The 21,471-nt window shown below is 36.9% G+C and overlaps 1 protein-coding gene across 4 annotated transcripts in view; it reads right to left on the bottom strand.

The window, feature by feature from the left end:
- The window catches only part of PCGF5 (polycomb group ring finger 5), a 139,976-nt gene that overhangs the window by 94,350 nt on the left and 24,155 nt on the right, over positions 1-21,471 (bottom strand). For all 4 annotated transcript variants that reach the window (XM_027839828.1, XM_027839835.1, XM_027839832.1 and 1 more), the window contains exon 2: positions 7,764-7,870. The gene's annotated coding sequence lies outside the window, so the exon portion shown is untranslated. The remainder of the gene's footprint in view (positions 1-7,763; positions 7,871-21,471) is intronic.

Below are 21,471 nucleotides of genomic sequence, written 5' to 3'. Positions count from 1 at the left end.
AAATAAATTAATAAAAAAAATCAAAGGAAGAGAAGTAATTTGATGAATTCAAGTACACATTACATCAAGAACCAGGGCTCCCCAAAATTAATTATAATGAAATTCCCTTTACCCCACACTTAAAAGATGTTTCTCACTAACAGTTGCTAAAAATATATGGAACTCAAAGATTAAAGATTTCTGAGTCACTATTAAAGAATTTTCCAGCTCTAGAGTCTATTATCTATTACCTAGTTCTAGAGGATTATTACAATTTCAGCACCTAAATCTGATGCTCCCTATTACTATTTTCATTTGACCTACAGGAGAAAAATTATATGCTATGTTACTGTTCATGCAGTGGGTAAAGGAAAGATTTTATGAACTTCTCCACAGTTGAAATGGAATGTTTAGTTATCTTGTTAATGTGAATTTTAAGTTGTAAGAAGGATATAAAAGTTGCCATTTCAGTATGAATTGGAACTTTTGTTTTATGGATTCTTTAGAAATAATGATCTTTATGCAGAATGAACTACACATTTTTGGCTGTAAGCAATATGGAGATTGGTTTTGTTTGACTCTGTATATTGGTTACAAGGATTTTGTTTGGAAGAGGAGGTGAAGGAAAAAATCCTTGGTAATAGAAAAAATAATTCAAAAATCATTTTAAAAAATAAAATTGAGAAATAATAGTCTTTTCTTCCAGGGTGCCATTGATCTCACAACCAAGTTACTTTTATTGCACTACATTTAGGTTATATTTAACTAATCCATACATTATAAAATATAGGCCTCCATTCCAAGCCTTTACTTTTTAACAACTTTCAAGATTCCATAATCACAGACACTGAATTCCACACATGGAATTCTCTTGAGCACAGAAATCCCCAAACAAGAAGGGGATTTCCGTTGTCATGTATAAAACTTGATTACTATCATTTTGCTGTTTAAAAAAGTATATATTTAGAAAGGTCGAAGGTATTATATATATTTCAACATCTCTAAGTTATTCTTTAGCTTCATTTTACTTCTTGTTAGCTTTATTTCATACTTAATAACAATCCTTTTACATTCATTCATTCAATAAACATTTAGTAAGCACTTACTATGTGCCAGGTATTGTGATGATAGCTGGGTATATAAGAAGAGGCAAAAGACAGTCTCTACCCTCAAGGAGTTTACAGTCTAACGGGGGAGACAATATACAAATAAATATAACAAAGGATGCTATATGCAGGATAAGTAGGAAATAATTAAGAGAGGGAAGACACTGGAATTAAGTGGGGTTGGGAAAGTACTCCTGTAAAAGATAGGATTTTCACTGAGACTTAACAGAAGCCACGGAGGTCAGTAATCAGAGTTGAGGAGGCATGAGGGGCAGCCAGAGAAAAAGCCTAAAACTGAGAGATGGACTGTGTATTTGTGGAACAGCCAGGAGCCCAGTGTCACTAGATGGAAGAGTACATTCGTGAAGTAGGGTGTGAGAAGATTGGAAAGGTAGGAGGGGTTATAGAGGGTTTTGAATGCCAAGCACAGCATTTTGTTTTTGATCCTAGAGGCAACAAGAAGCCACTGGAATTTGTACATGTATGGCACCCCAGAAATAAAACCTTAAAGTCACTTTTACTGGTGTGTACCCTCCTCCTGTTAACTTATCCTTCAAAATATCATTTAAAAATTTCCAATTCTTTTCCATTCTTACTCTATTCAACTCTTATTCAACTCTTATTCAACTCACATCATGAATTACAACAGCCTCCTAATTTATCTTCCTGCTTCCAATCTCTCCCAGCTCCTTTTATTATAGCCCCCAGATGAATCTTCTGAAAATATCACTTTCATTACATCGCTCCCCCATCAACGTTAAGTCAACAAGTCAATAAGCATTTCTTATGTTTCTAACACATGCCAGGCATTGTGCTAAGCACTGGAAAAATTACATATTGTATAGGAACCTATGATTATTCTTTCTTGCCTATTTGAATACGTCCAAACTTCTCCCACTAGACTTCAAAGCTCTCCACCAACTTCTCTGGTATTCCTTTCCTGATCCACCCCAGCCAATACTTGTGTCTCCCTCTGAAATCTACCTTGGATTTATTTTGTATATAGATGCATTCATGTTGTCTTTAAGACAGTTCCTGCCTTCAAGAAGCTTATGTTTATTTCATTTTTGTCTTTGTATCTCCACTGCCTAGCACACAGTAGACATTAATAAACACTTTGGGAGTTTATTGCTTACAAAATTATTTAGCAGAATTTTTATGAAAATCATATGAAACAATGCATTTAGGATACTGTGTCTATAAAGTGCTACATTAATAGTAACATTATATTGCAAAGCACTTTCGAAATACAAAGTATTAGTATTCCAGAACTGAGCTGCCTGGAGACTATAGTCGAAAGTGGGTGGGAAACCAGAAAAGGAAGACAGAAAGACAGAAGATGTCATGGACATAGAATAACTAGTCATCAATACCTCATTAGTAATTATCTGATAGATTGGTCAACTCACTTGTGTTGGTACTTTCTCCACTAGTACAAACTGCAGCCCATCAATGTCTTCCCACTTTGCAATTCTTTTCTTTGTTTTTTTTTGTAGAATTTCCTTTAAAGAAAGATTTTAAGGGTTTCCTGTACCCTTTATTCCTAAATACAGCAATTTGATCTTGGAGGTCAAAGACTTGGTCCTATATTTCTTTTGTATTCCCTGTTATTTGCATGGTAGATTCTCAATAAACAACAAGGTTAAATAAAAGAATTTTGATAAATACAAATAGAAATATGGAACACAGGTTTATAACTGTTCAAATAAAAACAGTCGATGCAGCACAATTCCATAAAATCATGCATAGGAAAATACAAAGTATCTGTGATCACCTCAAATTGGGAAATTCCTCAAGTGGGAACTCCCTCAATCAAGTTAGCAGATAAATCTGGGAAACCACCCAAGATACAGAGATATAATGACTTGCCTAGGATTAGAAAGGGCACAAATATCAGAGACCGGACTGTAAATCCTTACAACAGACGAGTTAAAGAAATAACCGAGATTTATTTTCCTATATGACCCCATATTCCACTTGTTCTGCATGTAATTTCCTAGTCTGTAAACACAACAAATAGTTAAGTGTGTCTATAAATTTTTTTCCCAGAGTGGAGAATGTATCAGAGAGTTATTTTTGAGCATATGACAGAGAAGAGGCTATGAAAAATGCAAAGTGACTCTCATACTTACTTTTCACACTAATTTCTGACAGACTGTAAAAGATAACTGAGATCTGGGCCCAATCCAGAATCTCATACGTGCCTGAGTCTCACTGATAAAAATGTGCAGATCACGATGGGTGAGAGACTGAACAGCAGAGAACAGGTGCTATCTAAATGACACCAGGTGTCTAACACCACGAGGAACTGGAACAGGTTTGCTAGTTTCCCTCAGAGGCAAGGCACGCTTCTATGGCCAAGACAGCAAATATCATGGATGTGTTGTGTACAGAACACATGCTTCACATGGCATATGCCTCTTTTTATAGCCATCACCAACTAACAACAGCCATTTATCTCATTAAGAATATAATGTACTGATGTTAGAGATGCTTTGAGTGAAATTTAAAAAGCTGTTTATTTGTTTAAATGATTTATTAGAAACTGCCAAATAGTCTCTAATAGCCAGTCTCCATCATGGTGCTTGCTGATCCCAGAAAAGTGATATTTTGTTTATATTTACGCTTGTCTTTTCCTCTAGCAAAGCTAATTTCTAGGGCAAAGAACAATGATTTTCCTGGACTTCTCTGTGTTATCTACTGATACTTTATGCTTCGTGCAACTTTCTCCTCTCTTGGCTTCTACAGCACTGTCTTGCTTTGGTTCTGTGATACCAGACAAGGGTTCTTGTTCTTCAATCCATTTCAATTCAACAATCATTTATTAAGCACCTACTATGTGCCAGGCATTGTGCTAGAAGCTGGTGATATAAAGACAAAAATGAAACAGTATCTGCCTCCAAGGAGTTCATATTCTATTGGGGGGAAGCAACATGTACACTAATTTAAAAAAATACAAAGGGGAGAGGCCTAGTCTACAAAGGGCTTTGAATGCCAAACAGAGGGAATGCTCACACCAGTGGGATGAAATGGGAGTCGTCAACTCTATGTCTTCCAGTGGAAGACCAATGGGCCTTTCCATGCATTCTTGAAGTTGTGTTGTCATTAGTGCGTTTTCCCTCCCAATTACAGCATGATTTCCTTGAGGGCAGGGGTCATCTTGCTTTTCTATTTGCATCCCTAGCTTAGATCAGTGATTGGCACAAAATAGGAAATGAATAAATGCTTTTGTATTTGCTTATTCATTTGATAGAATGCAAGTTCCTGAGGCTGCAATGGAAAGTTAAGGAAAAACGGGATGGATGGATCCTGACATGGATGGACGTGAAGGAGCAAGGAGTGGAAATGGTCAGGGAGAGGAGCTCCAGCCTAGGCATTCTACAGCTGAAAAGTCACAGGGTGCTGAGTAGAATGATGGGCAGCAAACTACCATGCCCATCATAGTAAAAAGGAAATACTGGCTGAGAGGTGAAATGTGTTTAAGGTACTCACTGCAGGACTTCTCAATCTCTTCACAAGTACATTCTTCTCAACAGGTAATCTCTCCCAGGGTGGGAGCGAAGGAGACACAGGAGGGTCTCTGATCTCTCTATTTTAATGGCTTGGCTTCTTTCTCCCCAGGTCTAACTGTAGGTATTGCCCAAGGCTGAGTTCACCATTCTTAATCTAGCCTTACTCCCTCAGAGTTCTTTGCTTCTCATGGTTTCAAAGATTACCCCTAATTGGATAACTTCCACATCCTCCCAGCATAGATTATAAATAACCTCAGGGCAATTTATGTCTTTGTTCATCTTTTTATCCCCATGGCCAATCAGTACTATACACATAGACTTTCTCAGTCCTCCTTAATCTTAGTGCTTTCCCTGAAATTATTTCCAATTTATCCTGTATATATTTTGTTTGGACATGGTAGTTTACCTATTGTTTCCCCCACTGAGCTGTGAGCCCCTTGAAAGCAGGGACTGGAAAGGTAGAGCCAAGATGGCAGAGTAGAGACTGCAACTCAGCTAAACTTTCCCAATACTCCTCTCCAAAAAAAAACTTTAAAATAACACCTCCAATCGACTTCTGGAGTGGCAGAGCCAAGAAAAGGTCAGGATAGTTTTCCTGATATTGAATCAGCCTTGCATTCATGGTATAAATCCCACCAGGTCACAGAGTATGATCTTTGTGATATATCGCTGCAATCTCCTTGCTAGTATTTTATTTAAATTTTTTTGTCACTATTCATTAGGAAATTGGTTTATAGTTTTCTTTATCTGTTTTTCTTCTTCCTGATTTAGGCATCAGCACCATATTTATGTCATTAAAGGAATTTGGTTGGATTCCTTCTTTGCCTATTTTTCCAAATACTTTATGTAATATTGGAATTAGCTGTTCTTTAAATGTTTGGTAAAATTCACTTGTGAATTCATCTGGTCCTGAGGATTTTTTTTCTTAGGGAAGTTCTTTTTCTCTATGATAGGGTTATTTGTGTATTCTATTTCCTCTTCTGTTAATCTGGGCAATTTATAGTTTTTTAAATGTTTATTGATTTCACTTAGATTGTCAGATTCATTGGCATATAATTGGGCAAAAGCGCTCCTAAATAATTGCTTTAATTTCATTTTCATTTGGTGATGCATTTATTTTTGATACTGAGTCAAATTTATGAGAATATGAGAGTCATTTCCCAATTGATAAGTGGTCGAAGTATATGAACAGGCACTTTTCAGAAGAAATCAAAGCTACCTAAAGTCATGTGAAAAAATGCTCTAATTCACTGCTGATTAGAGAAATGCAAATTAAAATAACTCTGAGGTACCACCTCATATCTATCATATTGGCTAACATGACTAAAAAGGAAAATGACAAATGTTGGAGGGAATGAGGAAAAAACAGGGGCACAAATACACTACTGGTGGAGTTGTGAACTGATCCAACCATTGTGGAGAACAATTTGGAACTGTGCCCAAAGGGCTATAAAACTGTGCATACTCTTTGACTCAGCAATATCACTACTAGGTCTGCATCCCAAAGAGATGAAAGAAAAAGAAAAAGGTTCTATATGTACAGAAATAATTATAGTGGCTCTTCTTGTGATGACAAAGAATTGGAAATTGAGGGGATGCCCATCAACTGGTGAATGGCTGAACAAGTTGTGGTAGATGATTGTGATGGAATATTATTGTACTATAAGAAATCATGAGGAGGATGGTTTCAGAAAAACCTGGGAAGACTTAAATGAACTAATACAAAGTGAAGTGAGTAGAACCAGGAGAACATTGTACAGAGTAACAGCAATACTGTTCAATGATCAACTCAGAATGACTTAGCTACTCATATCAATACAATGATCCAAGACAATTTCAAAAGGCTTTGATGAAAAATGCTATCCACCTCCACAGAAAGAACTGATTGCAGATTGAAGCATAACTTTTTAACTTTCTTCTTCTAGATACTTTTTGCAACATGATTAATATGGAAATATGTTTTGCATGATTTTACACATATAATTGATGTAGTATTTCTTGCCTTCTCAATAGGTAGGAGGGAGGGAGAGAATTTGAAATTCAAAATTTTTTAAAAAATTGAATTTTAAAAAGAAATAATTTAAAAAAAACAATAGGAAGAAAGTAGGAGCTGTTTTTTGCCTCTCTTCGTATCTCCAGTGCTTAGCATAGTACCTGGCACATGTTAGGCACTTAATAAATGCTTGCTGATTTGACTTGACTTGAATAGGCAGTTAATAGATATATGTTGAACAAAATGGAGTTCCAAACGCTTGCTGGATGTCTCTATGTAAATATCTCCTCACCCACTCAAGCTCAACAAAGAATCACAGAATATCAGAGCAAGCAAAGACCTCAAAGATTTCCCCAATCTGACCCTCTATTTTTATAGAAGAGGAAACAGAATCCAAGAAAGATAAACCCAGGTCTTCTGGATAAACAGTATTCCATGTTTCTTCTCAGGTTCAATTCCTAACTCAGCATTTCTTCTTCCAGCTGACTCCCAACCAAACTTCCAAACCAGTTTGTTAGTCTCTTATAGACCACTGCAGTGTATACTCTGTAAGTATTTGTTTGCTGATACTGTTGCTGCTGAAAATATTTTCCCAGTTCCAAGAAAGCCAAGAACACCTCTGCACTCCAGTGAACTATTTCCCCGTTTTTTGTCCCACAGATCAAAAGACGGCCTCTCATACTACACAGGGCTCCAGCCTCAATCTTCCCATGAAGGCATTTGTGTGTGAGGAAAGGAGACAGGCAGGGCTCCAGGAGTTGGGGAGGGGCTAAGGCTTTTAGATTCTCACAAATTTTCCAACAGTGGACGGAGGAGGGTCATATAGCAGCAACACTGGCTTCTTTAGGAGTAGGGCAAGGTTCTAAATGCAGCAATGCCCTGAGCAATTCCTATAATTCATATATATGGGGTCAATCATAACTCAAGGGTGATACTATACCGGAGCCTAATATGAATGTATTTCCAAGACTTGTATTCCCATGGGCTTAGAATAACACAGAACACAATGACAGAAATGAAAACAACTCATTCTGAGATGCCTACCTTTCTTTTAGGTCATATGTATAGCTACAAAGAATCAAGCCTCATATAACAATAACTTAACAGCACAACAGTAGGGCAATTCCCATGGAAGGATTTAACTACAGAACTAAAGTTAATAAAGTTTCATACCAGCTCTTGTCCTCTGACTTCTGGTGGTCCTTCTACCACCTTCACAGCATTCTTTTTGGTATCCACTCACTCATAAAGTTCTCTTCTACCAGGATTTCAATTCATTCCTAACGATGAAAAATGAGGGGAAAATAAAAAAACAAAATAAAAAGGTCTGTTTAAACTGTATCAGCACCTATATTAAATGTATAATGCATATAGTAGAGTACATATAATTAGTAAAATCAAATAGCTTACCAAAGAAAAAGTCTAAATAAATTAAAATGACAAGGCAAGAATAGGACATGGACCCTGCTTTCAAGGGATTTACAAATTATTATTTTGTAAGAATAATAGAAGTTTACAAATAATTCTTTGTGATTCCAAAGTACATATTGTACATTATCTCATTTGATACTCACAACACCCTCGAGAGAGGAGTATTATTATTATTTCCATTTCACAATGAAGAAAATGAGGTAAATGATTAATAAAGAAGAGGTGTGATTTGAACTCTGGTCTTCCTGACTGCAAGTCCAGCATTTGCTAGATGAGGCTGCCTACTTGCCTTCCATAAAAGAAAAGACATACACAAGTACCTGTAATCCGGGGCAGGGCACTTAACTTCTATGGCTTTCAATTTTTCTCTTCTGTAAAATGAGGTGGCTGTACTACCTCTAAAGGTCCTCCCAATTCCAAAGCTATGATTCTCTGACTTTGTGCAGTACTATGGAGCCACAATCATATTGCTATGGGTGCTTTTCTCAACAGCACAGACCCCAACCTACTCATGCCTTGTTGTCCCAACTGATTCTTCCCATAAATCCACTGCAGATCATCTACCCAACTCACTGGAACCATTCTTTTAAAAAAAATTTTTTTAAGAGAATGAATTCAATATGGTCTATCCATCTTTTTGTTACACCGTGATCTTAATCTATGACTTGCCTACCTGCTTTTCCAATTACATAAGTCCTTCTAAATGCCTTTAGTATCACTCCTTGCACTCCTATCAGTGTTAAATAAATTGGTTTTGGCATCAGTTCAAAAGATGGGTTTGGAAAATCACTTAACAGGTCGCTCAATTTTTCAAAGAATAAGAAGAGCCAAAATTTACATAGATTAATATACATTATTTAATCTGAAGCTGAGATCCAGGCCGATATCTTCCTCCTCCCCTATTCTGGGCCTCACTGACCACATGCAGTGCCTGTCCATCTAACTACACAGCATTTTCACAGCTTGGACATTTGGTATTCATCATCCACTTGGTTTTTCCAATGTGGATTGTTAAACAAAACTCTTTTGAGTTTTTGTGGATCCCTTTTCGGAGCCCCTTATAGCACTCCAGAGTTTGGTATAATCATCATAATCAAGAACATTTAAGATAGAACTTCACCATCTATACCTAAGGACTCTGCCTAGGAAATTCTCCATGACATCAACAAACACCTTTGATGAACAGATCTATCTATTGTATGCCTTGCTTAATAATGATAGAGGCACTGAACAAAGCTTATTTCTATGGTTGAAACTGTCAAATAATTTTGGATGACCTTAACACAAGGGAAAGGCACAGGTTGTTGGAAGGTAGCATTTAGGTTTGTGTTTTGTTAAATGTTTTTTCTTTGTAATAAAGTGAAAGGGAACAAGCATTTATTAAGTGTCTACTAAGTGCCAGGCAGTCTCATTTGACCCTCACAGTGGTGAAATTATTTACCCAGTCACACAGCTAGTAAATGCCTAGAGGCTAACTCTGAACTCAGGAATTCCTAACTCCAAGCCCAGCATTCTCTCCTATGCGTCACTAGCTAGCTGCCTAAAAGAATACACATAATGGGATCTTGTATTATCTCCACCTCTCAGTAACTGTGTGAATGTGAAGATGTGTCTGCTACAAGCAACCACTTTTAAAAGCCTGCCTGCTCCCTTCTCCTATTTTCATCAAGGATATCTTCAGTATATGCAGAGACCACTTTCAAAAAGATTTTAAAAAAATTAGATCTGTGGACCGGTAGGTATTTATGGACTGTGATTCTTACAGTCACTTCTTTAAAAATTAATTCTGTCATTTTCTCAATTCTTTTAGGAGCCTTTTGAGGCATTTAATAATCAATCCTTGAATACTTTTAAAATGCATTTGCCTTTTTTTACCAGGTCAAGTCTAGTTGCTCTTCTCTGCTTCATTTCCTCAATTCTTATTGTATCCCTTTGGATAATAATGTGTTAGAATCCGAATGGAGTCCAACTGCTGCCATTCACTGCCTGCTCCATGGTCACCTCAAGAACCACCTTGCCTTGGATGGAACACGTCCTGCAAGTTGTAACAGCTCTTTCAATTCCTTTCATTCCTGCCCTCCCTGCTTTCCTTTCTCCTCCAGTTTCTCCAACATTTGTCATTTTCTGTTTTTGCCATCTGTGCCAACTTGAGAGTGTGTAAGGCAAAACCTTAGTTATGCTAATCTGCATTTCTCTAATTATTAGCGATCTGGAGCACTTTTTCATAAAATAGTTTCCATTTCTCTCTTTGAAAACTGCCCATTCATATTATTTGAATATTTATCTAGTGGCTCTTATTCTTATAAATTTGAATCAATGACAAATCTTGGATATGAGAACTTTATCAGAGAAACATTAAAAATATTCCCCCCTAGTTAACTGTTTCTGTTCTAATTTTAGTTTTATTGGTTTTGCTTATACAAAAACATTTTCATTCTACGTAATCAAATTTGTCCTTTTTTCTTCTGTGATCCTGTCTCTTTTTTAGTCATTAACTCTTCCCCTTATCTACAGATCTGAAAAAAAATTTCTTCCTTGTTTTTCTAATTTATGATATGGCCTTTGATATCTATGTCACATATCCATTTCTAGCTTATGTTTTAACATAGTGTGAGGTGTTAGTCTAAACCTAATTTCTGCCAGACTACTATCTAGCTTCCCCAACATTTTTTTTTTCCAAATAGAGAATTCTTACACTAGTAGGTGAGGTCTTTGAGCTTAATCAAGCACTATTTATTATAATGTGCTACACATTATTCAGTCATTTTTCAGTCATTTCTGACTCCATGAGCCCATTTAGGGCTTTCAGCTAGGTAGCCCAGTGGACAGAGTGCCAAGACTAGAGTCAGGAAGACCGGAGTTCAAGTCTGACCTCAGACACTTACTAACTGTGTGACCCTGGGAAAGTCACTTAACCTGTTTGCCTCAGTTTCCTCATCTATAAAATGACCCGGAGAAGGAAATGGCAAACCTCTCTAGTATCTTTGCCAAGAAAACCCCAAATGGGGTCACATAGAGTCAGACACAACAACTAAACAACAACTAAAGCTAAGCACTGAGGCAAAAGACAGTCCCTGCCCTCAAGATGCTTACAATCTAATAGGGTTTATTGAAAACCAGGCTACCAGATTTGTTATCTTCTATGTTGTATGTATCTTTATATGTTGTATGATCTGTTCCACAGATCCAGCTCTTAGCACAATGCCTGGCACATAGTAAACATTTAATAAATGTTTGTTGACTGAGTGATGATTGACTAGGCAGCCTCTCTATTTTATTACCAACATCAAATTATTTTGATGGTTATTGCTTTATAGAGAGGGAAAAGGAATAAAAGATAGATCTTGAGATCTGGAAGTGCGAGTTCCCTTCTTTCCCATTTTTTTCTTTCATCATTTCAGCCACTGAGCTGCTGGCCCAGGAGAATCTTGGTTGCTGCCCAACACAGGTGGAGTGAGGGAAAAGGAATAAAAGGCAGCAAAAGGTAAAGAAGTGGCATATAGTCAGCCAGCTATTTTCACACATATTTGTAATGTCTAGAGTCATTAAACTCTCTCTAGCTCCTGCCACCCAGACTTCCTAGCTAAGTGTACTTCAGAACTTGTAAGGGTGGAATAATGGGTGGCAGCAGTGCTTATATCATGTATAATTTATCATTATTTATCAAAATTTATCAAGTATCATTTATAATTTATCATCATAATTTATCATTAATATTCTTGACCTTTTGTTTCTTCAGATGAATTTAGTCATTTTTTCCCTAGTTCTACAAAGTAATCCTTTGGTAGTTTGATTAGTGTGGCAATGACTAAACTAATTTCGGTATTTTATGTATGCACATACAAATATGTCATATTTATCATACTGACTTGGTCTATCCATGAACAATTAATATTTCTCCAATTATTTGGGTCTATCTCCTAGAATGTTCTAAGAAATTCATGGTTCCTGGTATTATTGCTATTTATTTCTCTGGGTAATCAAGGCTCAACATACGTGAGCAAGCAGTGATAGAATAGAGGAGATTGCAGGAGCAAGGTGACACCCATTATTCTACCCTTAGAAGTTTTCAAGTATACTTAGCTAGGAAGTCTGGGTGGCAAGAGCTAGAGAGAGTTTAAAGGCTCTAGACACTATAAATATATGTGAAACTAGCTGGCTAGCTATATACTACTTCTTCACCTTTTGCTATCTTTTATTCCTTTTTCCTCTCTCCACCTGTGTTGGACAGCAACCAAGATTTTCCTGGGCCAGTAGCTTAATGGCTGACAAAGAAAAGTCTCAGAACCCATACATTTCTTCCCTATCATCTCCCTTCTTCCTTCCTCCTAGGGCGCTGTGCCCACGCCACTAGTTTCCACTTTTTCCTTGGTCTTTCCTCATTCACAGCTCAGATGATTTAAGGTCCGGTAATTTCTTTCTCACATAAACCCCATTCCTTTTAAGTCACTTCCTCCCTTTTTCTTCTCCAACTTGCCCAGTGAACTCAGGGAAACAGATCTCTCTCTCTTTGTGAATAAAAGAATTACCGAATTCGCGGCTGATAATCTTAAAAGTAGTGCCTGGAAGGCATCTTTAACAAGGAAAAGGAAAGCCCTTAAGCCCTGCAGTTCAATCCAGACAAAGAAGAACTAGTACTATCAAGCTGGGAATCAGAACGGTTCTTAATCAGGGTCAGTGAACTTGGGATTCATTTTTAAAAATACTTTGTTATTATCTGTATCTTAACATAATTAATTTCCTGTGTATTACATATTTTGTTTCATGCATTTAAAAATACTGCTAAGCAGGATCCATGGGCTTTTCCCCAGGCTGCCAAAGGAGTAGGGGTCCACAACACAGAGATGAGCCCAGCTCTGGACTTCGTGAAAAAACTGTCTTCTCAGCATACTCTAATTGCACCAATTTTATGTATTAGAACTTAACATCAGAACTATTTTCTGCTAAATTTCCTTATTTTAAGTTTTATTTAATTAGTCGGGAATCACCTGTTGCTTTCTCATTTTCACTGCAAATACATGGTATTTCAACCACAATATTGGTTTTTGGAGCTGGCCTGGAAACCTTAACCACCATTCATAACATTGTGTCTGTAGGAAAATAAATTTTCCTAACAGGTAAATCACAAATGAGCTTCTAGAATGCAAATATGTTAACTATCTCTACTATTGATTTGAAATGTAATATATCGAAAAAGTTTGACACCACAGAAAACATTCCAGCAGTTTTGGACTTTGTTTTTTCTCTTCAGTCAGCAAGAAAATTAGATGATTATGTAATCCCAACACCTAAGTAGCTAGGTAGCACAGTGCATGAGGAGCTAGACCTGGAGTCAGGAAGATCTGAGTTCAAATTCAGCCTCAGACGCTTACTAGCTGTGTAACTCTGGGCAAATCACTTAGTTTCTCTCTGCCTCAGTTTCCTCAACTGGCACTTAGTACAGTACCTAATAAAGGCTTGTTCCCTTCCATTTCCCTTGTTCCTCCTTCCTACACCCTTCCCCCATCACTTTACAATTCTGAAGTTATGTGGCTAGTTTAAGAACATGTAAATGTATTATGCATAATTTTATTCTGGTTCAGGCCATTACCCAAAGCAATAATGAATTCCTTCCAGAACATCCTTAACATTGTCATCTATTACATTGTTTTTAGGGATCATCTCTGCAGAATAAAATTCAGGCACTCAAATTCTTTATGGAAGATTTATGGGAAAACAAAGAACAAAAACTATACATGGTAAGGAACGGGCAGGCTGCCATCAATACAAAGTAGGGAGAAAAACCCACAACAATGAAATAACAAACCCACTGAAAGACTGTAAAGTTCAGGCAGCTAATCAGTAATATATTATGCTAAACATTTTATTCATCATTTGAATTTTTTAACTTTTCAAAAAGAAATCTTCAAAGATATCTTTTCCCAAAATTTCTAATTGCTCCTCCCAGGTTTCCCTCCCTTTTCATCTCCTGTATGAGATCCAGGACTCTTAATAAAAATATAAATCTTTATTTGGCATTAAACGATTCTGATATAATTATGAAATCAGCTCTAAGGTACATTTAAATACGGATTCAACTACACTATAACTTATTTTTTAAATGTTACCACTTTATCATATATTTATCTTACCCAAATTTTATAAGTTTTAGCCTTGAAAGAATTTTCTTTATTAAATTTGAACTTGTCCTGATCACATCTGTCCCTTCTAGCTACCCACACGTCCTCCTACTTTTCCCACAACCACTGAGCTAAAAGAACTCATTTCAAAATCCTAATTAAAAGGAATCAAGAAGATAAGGAGAACCAGTATAGGATACCTTTTCTACGTGATGTCAGCTCATTTAAATACTGCAAAATATCAGCCATCCAGAACCTTTTCCAAGAAATGTGCTTTTCTAGATGAAGGTTTAACCCATTAAGATATGATATCATACTTTGTAACACAGCACGGGCACATAAAATGTGTCTATAAAAATTTCCATTCAAAATGGTTAACATAAATTAAGCTGACACTTAAAGGATTAAGCTTTTTTTTTATTATCAAGAAAAGTTAATTCCATGAAACACTTTATTCCCTAATAATGTCAGATAAAAGTGGCACTACTCTATAGACTACTATGAAAAATAAACCCAAATGAACAACTTCAACTTTCCATTATTTTCAGTGGTACCTGCAAGCCTTTCAGTAAGTTGAGAGTTATTTTTGGCATCAATTATTGGATTTTGAGTTTGAAGTTTGGTAGAAGGTGAGCTCCTTGTAAGCCGGGATTATTTCATTCTTTGTCCTTGTTTTCCAATGGTTAGAACAGTACTGGGTCCTTTGTAGAAGATATATATGGATTCGGAGCCAAAGGACTTCTTGTACAGCTACTTCCTACTGACATGTCCTTAATCAAGTCCTGTCCCCTCTCTGGTTCTCAGTTTCCTCAGAGATCTTGACTAGATGATCCCCAAAGCCCTCTTTCAGTTCCAAGTCCTAAGAATTATGAGCCCACTTCAATTAGTTCTTTACTTCAAACATCCTAAGAGCTTTTAAATAGGATGTATAATGTCATATTCCATCTCTTTGTATGAATTTATAATCATTTTCTAGTTATTTCATGAGGAGTTATTTCATAAGAAGGTAAGATTTGGTATCCAACTACCCCTGGGTTTCATTTCTTGCTCTAAGGCTTACCAGCTGTGTGAATGTGGGCAAGTCACTACCTCTCTAAGCCTCAATTCCTTCATCCATAAAACAGGGCTTTTATATGTAGGTGCGGCTATACTGTAGATGTACCCGTAGTTATATCTATATATAACACATGAACACACACACACACAAAATGTTTACACTGTATATGAATATAATGGAATACTATCGTGCTATAAGAAATGATGAGCAAGCAGACTTTAGAAAAACCTGGAAAGACTTGTATGAACTGATGCCGAGTCAAGTGAGCAGAACCAGAACACTGTACACAGTAACAGCCATGTTGTATAATGACTAACTTTGATAGACTTAGTTCTTTTCAGCAATATAAGGATCTAAGACATCTCCAAAAGTCTCATGATGGAAAATGCTATCCACATCCAGACAAAGAACTACAGAGTTTGAATGCAGATCGAAGCATACTATTTGCTCTCCTTTTCTTTTGCTATTTTGTTTTGATTCTTCTTTCTCGTGGTTCCTCCCATTGATTCTAATTCTTCTTTGCATTATGGCTAATGTGAAAATATGCTTAATGTAAACGTATAAATAGAGCCTATATCACATTGTATGCCATCTTGGGGAGGGAGGCAGGGAAGGAGGGAGAAAATTTAAAACTCAAAAGCTTATGGAAATGATTGTTGAAAACTAAAAATAAATTGATTAATTAGAAAAAAATGTTTAGACTGGGACCTGTAATTTCATTGGTCTAAGCACCAACGAGGTGCTTAATGAGGAAGCACCATCTAGCAAAGCAGACCACCCCCTCTATAATGCACTATGATGGCAGAGTCTCATAGTGCTGCTTGGAGGACTGGGAAATGCAGATAATACGCCCACAGTTGCTGTCAGCATGGGGCAGAGGTGAGACTTGAACCCTGGTCAACCTTGTTCCAAGTCTTGATCCACTACATAATTACTAACAACGTACCACAGACCTCATCACAACACAGGGATAACTTAGTTTCTTGAAGACAATACCGGTAAAGCAGAAGCTCTGGCAATTCTTACTAAGCTGGAAAAGTTTTGAATAAACGCCTAGAAATGGATGTCTGTTTGGTTTCTGAGGACCAATTCAGCTCATTTTTGGAGAGGATCATCACTAGTTTGGATGTACGGTGATAAAATATTTGGCCATATTAGCTATCCATATACTTAGTCACAGAAGGGCTGTGTTCTGTGTCAGTGATAGGATTACCCATAACCATGAAATTGGAAAGCCTTGAGTACTAATGTAAGTATATGAGGCTGGTTTGTCTCTCCAACTAAATTTTAAATTTCTCATGGGCAAGGAATCTATCTTCCACTCCCTATTAATTGCTTATATATAGTACTTTGCATGGAATAGTTATTTAATAAAAAATTAATAAAGAAGTATTCCATGTATACCTTCTTCTTCAACTTCTTTGCATTTCTTCATAATAGTTTTCTAACTAGTTACTTCATGTAAGGTTATTTCATAGGAAGATAATGGATCTGGTATAAAACCACACTTGGTTTCAATTGCTGGCTTTAAGGCACACCAAGCTATATTACTATATTATTATACAATGAAGAAAACACTAACCCAGGAGTCATGAGACCTGGGATATGATTCTTCTGGCATCTAATAGTTTTGATACTATGGGACAACTCTACTTACTTCTCTGGACTTACTCTGTTACCTGTAAAACACCGAGGTCATAAGATCATACTTTTCAGAGCTGAAAGGGGCCTTAGAAACCAATTTCTAATCCTTCCATTTTGTAGAAAAGAAAACTAAGTCTCAAAGAGCAGTGACTTACCTAAAGATCATATAGTTAAAAAGTAGCAGAATAGATGATCTTTAGGTAAGTCACTACTCTCCGAGACTTAGTTTCCTTTTCTGCAAAATGAGAGCTTGCTATAAAAACTAAACCAATAGTGATCTATGAGGTTATTTCTTTATACTTAAACAGACCATTAAGATCAGTAAAATAGCCAAATTTTGTCCTACACTAAATTTCTGATTTTTTTTTTATGACAGACCCTAGTGAAGAAAAAATCATCACCTAGCTGCTGCAAATCCCTAGATGGTGTACCTGAATATAGCAAGTGACCAAGACTGGGGGAAGGGGCAAAATTTAGCGCATATATATATATATACACATACGCACACATATATATACATATATGTAGGTGTGTATGTATACATGTGTTTTAAATTAAGACACTCTTGATGAGTTTCCATTTTAAAAATTGTAATAGGAAATACATAAGCAGCAGGTTATTATCAGGGAAATTCAAAGCCAAGAACATACATAAAGGAAGCAGCTATTAAGTATGGCATATCGGGAACCAGCATAACAAAAGGAGCACTGGACTTGACGTCAGCATGGAGTCATAGGTCCAACCACACAATGAACAAAATGTGTGAAACTGGCAACTCTCTTAACTTCTCTAGACCCTGATAATAAAACAAGCAGGACTGGTCTGGACAATCTGAAAGGCTCTCTTCTAGTTCTAGTACTTTATGTTAAATTGTGTCCATTTGATAAATAGCTGAGAAAGCAAGGCAGCAGCGGCGACTTTGCCGGGGAGAAGAAAGAGAACCATACATGTCAAAGGCACCATGAACAAGAGCAGATACAAATCACAGAAGGAAAACTACACAGCAAAAGGATTTCTCCATCTCAGATTGTGAGGCTGGTGCTCTCTGTGGCACTGTAAAGTAAGAGTCTTCATGTCTTAATCCCTCTAAAAGGTTAAGTGGATGACAAGAGGAAGAGTCATACAAGAGGAGTTTCACTAATTAAACGTCTTCAGGGGTAGCTGAACTCTGTAAGATGGGCCAGACTAACTACCAGGACATTATTACCACTACGTAAGTTTGAGGGGGAAGAAGGGATGGAAGGCTGCAGTTACACAATTCCTTCAGAAAAACCCATGCCCATGACTGTCCTCCATTTTGGAATCAAGGCAGCTGGGTGGCTCAGTAGATAGCACACCATGACTGGGGTCAGGAAGATCTGAGTTCAAATACAGCCTCAGAAACTTACTAGCTGCATAACCTTGGGCAAGTCACTTAAGCTGTTTGTCTCAATCCACTGGAAGAAGAAATGGCAAACCACTCCAGTATCTTTGCCAAGAAAACCACATGGGCAGTATTGGTGTGCAATGGTACACAGGGTCATGAAGTCGGACACAACTCAACAACAACAATGACACAGTCACAGATATTTATTGAAAATCTTTAGCAATGACACTAAAACATCTGTCTCAAGCCCAAATTTAACGTTATGTCTTAAATGTACTATATAATTTTATTATTTTCACAAAGACTTGTTTGTTTACATGTTGTTCTGAACAAAGGAGGAAAGGGTTGCATTATGTAGCACAGAGGGCTAAAAACAGTTAGATGGAGGCTGCCTAGTTTGAAATACTGAACTAATTAATGCACAAAAACCTTGAATCTCAAGTACATGGGTCAGAGACCATGTTTTCAGAGTGGAATGAAAGGAAAAAAAAAAGAAGATTTTTTTCTCTGTAAATGTGCAAACTTATTTAAATAGCTCAGTTAAACTGCTTCAAGTGTATGCCATATTTTTCTCATTTTATTTTTTTCTTTCTTAAAAAAAACCTCACCTAATTCTTATCTTAGCTCTGGGAAGTTGATGGTCTGACTATACACAGACAACTGACTCCGGCTAAAACTCACATCAATAACAAGTTTTTCCTGTCTGTCAAAAAATAATCGATTTTCTTCTTTGTGGTGTTACCTGGGGCTCACCATGTCCAGTGCCTACCAATTCTTTTACCAAAGAAAGTGTTAATACTGTAGAAGTGTGAGGGTGCTGTGTAATCTACCAGTCTTTGGCTTCTCTCATTTCTTCTTCCTGAACCATGCTTTCCCATAATTTCACCCTACCCCCATCTTTTCCTAACTTTGAATTGAAGGCACTAATATCAGAGTATACACTGATTTAATTTTCAGGATCTATTTAAGTTCCTTGTAGGATTTCTCTAATTTTCTTTCTCAGCAACTAATGTTGGTACATAAGCTGCCATTATTTTCACGGTAGTGTTTTTGCAAATACTTAGCATCAGTACTCGGACACAACTGAAAAACGACTTACCAACAACAAACCATTAGTAACGTAATATGTGATGAGGAAGTATCTCATGAAATAACGTTTCTTGTTGCCTCTGGACAAAAAGATAAAATTCACTCTGCCAACTCATTCCTTTGCCTTTCCAATGAGTATCTGTGACTCATCCTTTCATTTAATTGCAACTTCCTTCTTTCTTCTGATTTCATTTATAGAATGTCAAAAATCGATAGGATTCAGTTCCTATAGCAATATGTCCACTCATTGGTCATTAGACAAGGATCTCACATTTAGAATACCAGAAGTCAAATTAAAGTTTATTAACTGGCTAAAAATTATATGATTCTTAGCACACTTGGCCATTTTCCCCACCATTCTGTCAATGTCACTGTTAAAGTGAAAGGATATTGTACAGATCTGAGGGCCATTTTGTATTTGTTTGTTTGATGAATTGTCCTAGACCAAAAAAAAAAAAAATTTCTAGTTGGCCGGCCTACTGGTGATGTGTGAGTTGGGGCAAGTCACATAACCCATCAGGGTCTCATTTATAAAATGAGGAGGTTGGTCTAGACTCGAGATGATCTTTCAGGTCACTTTTCAAACCTAATCAATGATCTGATGATATACTTCACACTCGAGATGATCTTTCAGGTCACTTTTGAAACCTAAATCAATGATCTGATGATATACTTCACAGCTTATAATCTGGCTTCTCATATAGCATTTCATCTGATCCTCACAATAATCTTATGTAATAATAGTCCAAATATTCTCATCCCCATTTTACAGATGAAGAAGCTAAGACTTAAAGAAGCTAAGTGCCTCGCCCAAGGTTGCATAGTTGATAAATTGCAATAATAAAGACTGAAGCCCATGGAAGATCCTTTCTAAGATAACAGGTAATCAGATTCTAAACAAGTGATTTTAGTGTTTAAAAGAAATGTGGTTTAACATTTTTATCAATGACTTGGATAAAAGCATGCATGATATGCTCATCAAATATGCTTTTGGCACAAAGTCAGGAGGGATTGCTAACTCAAGGGATGACAGGATTCTGACAGGCAAAAAAGCATTGGTATAACACTAATAAGGTGAAATTAAATATGGATAAATGTAAAGTCTTGCATTTGGATACAAAAAAAATATCAATTCTACATGTACAAATTCTATAAACCTGATACATATAAGCTAAGGGAGATGTGGTTAATAGCAATTTTTCTGAAAAGGATCTTTGAGGCAGGGAGGATACGGCTTCCAAAGGACTACAAGTTCAATGTGGGTAAAGCGTATGACGTGATAACCAAAAGAGCTAATGTAATCTTGGACTCAATTAGTCAAATCAAGTCAACAAGCATTCATTAAGCACTTACTATGTGTCAGGCACTAATGAAATGCTAGGAACAGGAAGTGATGATCCTACTATACTCTGCCCTGGCGAGACCTCATCTGGAGTATTATGTTCAGTTCTGACACCATGGTTTAAGAACACTGACACTGATAACAGATACTAATTGAGTAGAGAACCTCTAGAAGGGCAACCAAGCTGGTGAAGGGCCCCAAGTGGCTAACAAGAATGGTTGAAGGAACTGAACATGTTTAATCTGAAGTAAAAAAGTGTCTCAGGCGGGGATGGGGTTGGATGGGAGGGGGCGGGAATGACATCTGGGTCCAAGTATTTGAAAGGCTATCATGTGGAAGAGAGATTAACCTTGTGCTGTTCGGTCCAGAAACTGAAAAGAGGCCAAATTCATACTGATTGTCTGGAAAAGTCTTCCTAACAATTAGAGCTGCCCAGAAGTGGAACGGGCTGCTTTGAGAGGTGGGAGAGGAGCACAGATTGGATGAGCACTTGTTGGGGATGCTACAGTAAAGAGTCTTGTGTGCAGAGATGGTCCACTGCTAAGGGCCCTTCCAACTCTCAAAGTCTATGATTTTGTGAAATCAACAAATAGGTATTGGATGCTATACATTATACTTTGATAACCCAGAGAGAGAAAGGAGGTCCAAAACAATGAAACTTTTTCAACATCCAATTAACTCTGAATAACAGGTTCAGTGAACAATTTAGACAGCATCAGGCATTTAGTGTTTTGTTTTCATGGAATTTTCCAAATGATTACTAGATCCTCATTATCAGGATTTAAGTCAGGAAAGAACACAGACCTACTCATTTTTTTCAGGCCATTTAGGAG

Source organism: Vombatus ursinus, unplaced genomic scaffold (assembly GCF_900497805.2).
Source record: "Vombatus ursinus unplaced genomic scaffold, bare-nosed wombat genome assembly UNPS02014833.1, whole genome shotgun sequence".
Taxonomy (NCBI): Eukaryota; Metazoa; Chordata; class Mammalia; order Diprotodontia; family Vombatidae; genus Vombatus; species Vombatus ursinus.
The sequence above is the reverse complement of the archived record's forward strand: the minus strand, read 5'-3'. Positions and strand labels throughout refer to the sequence as shown.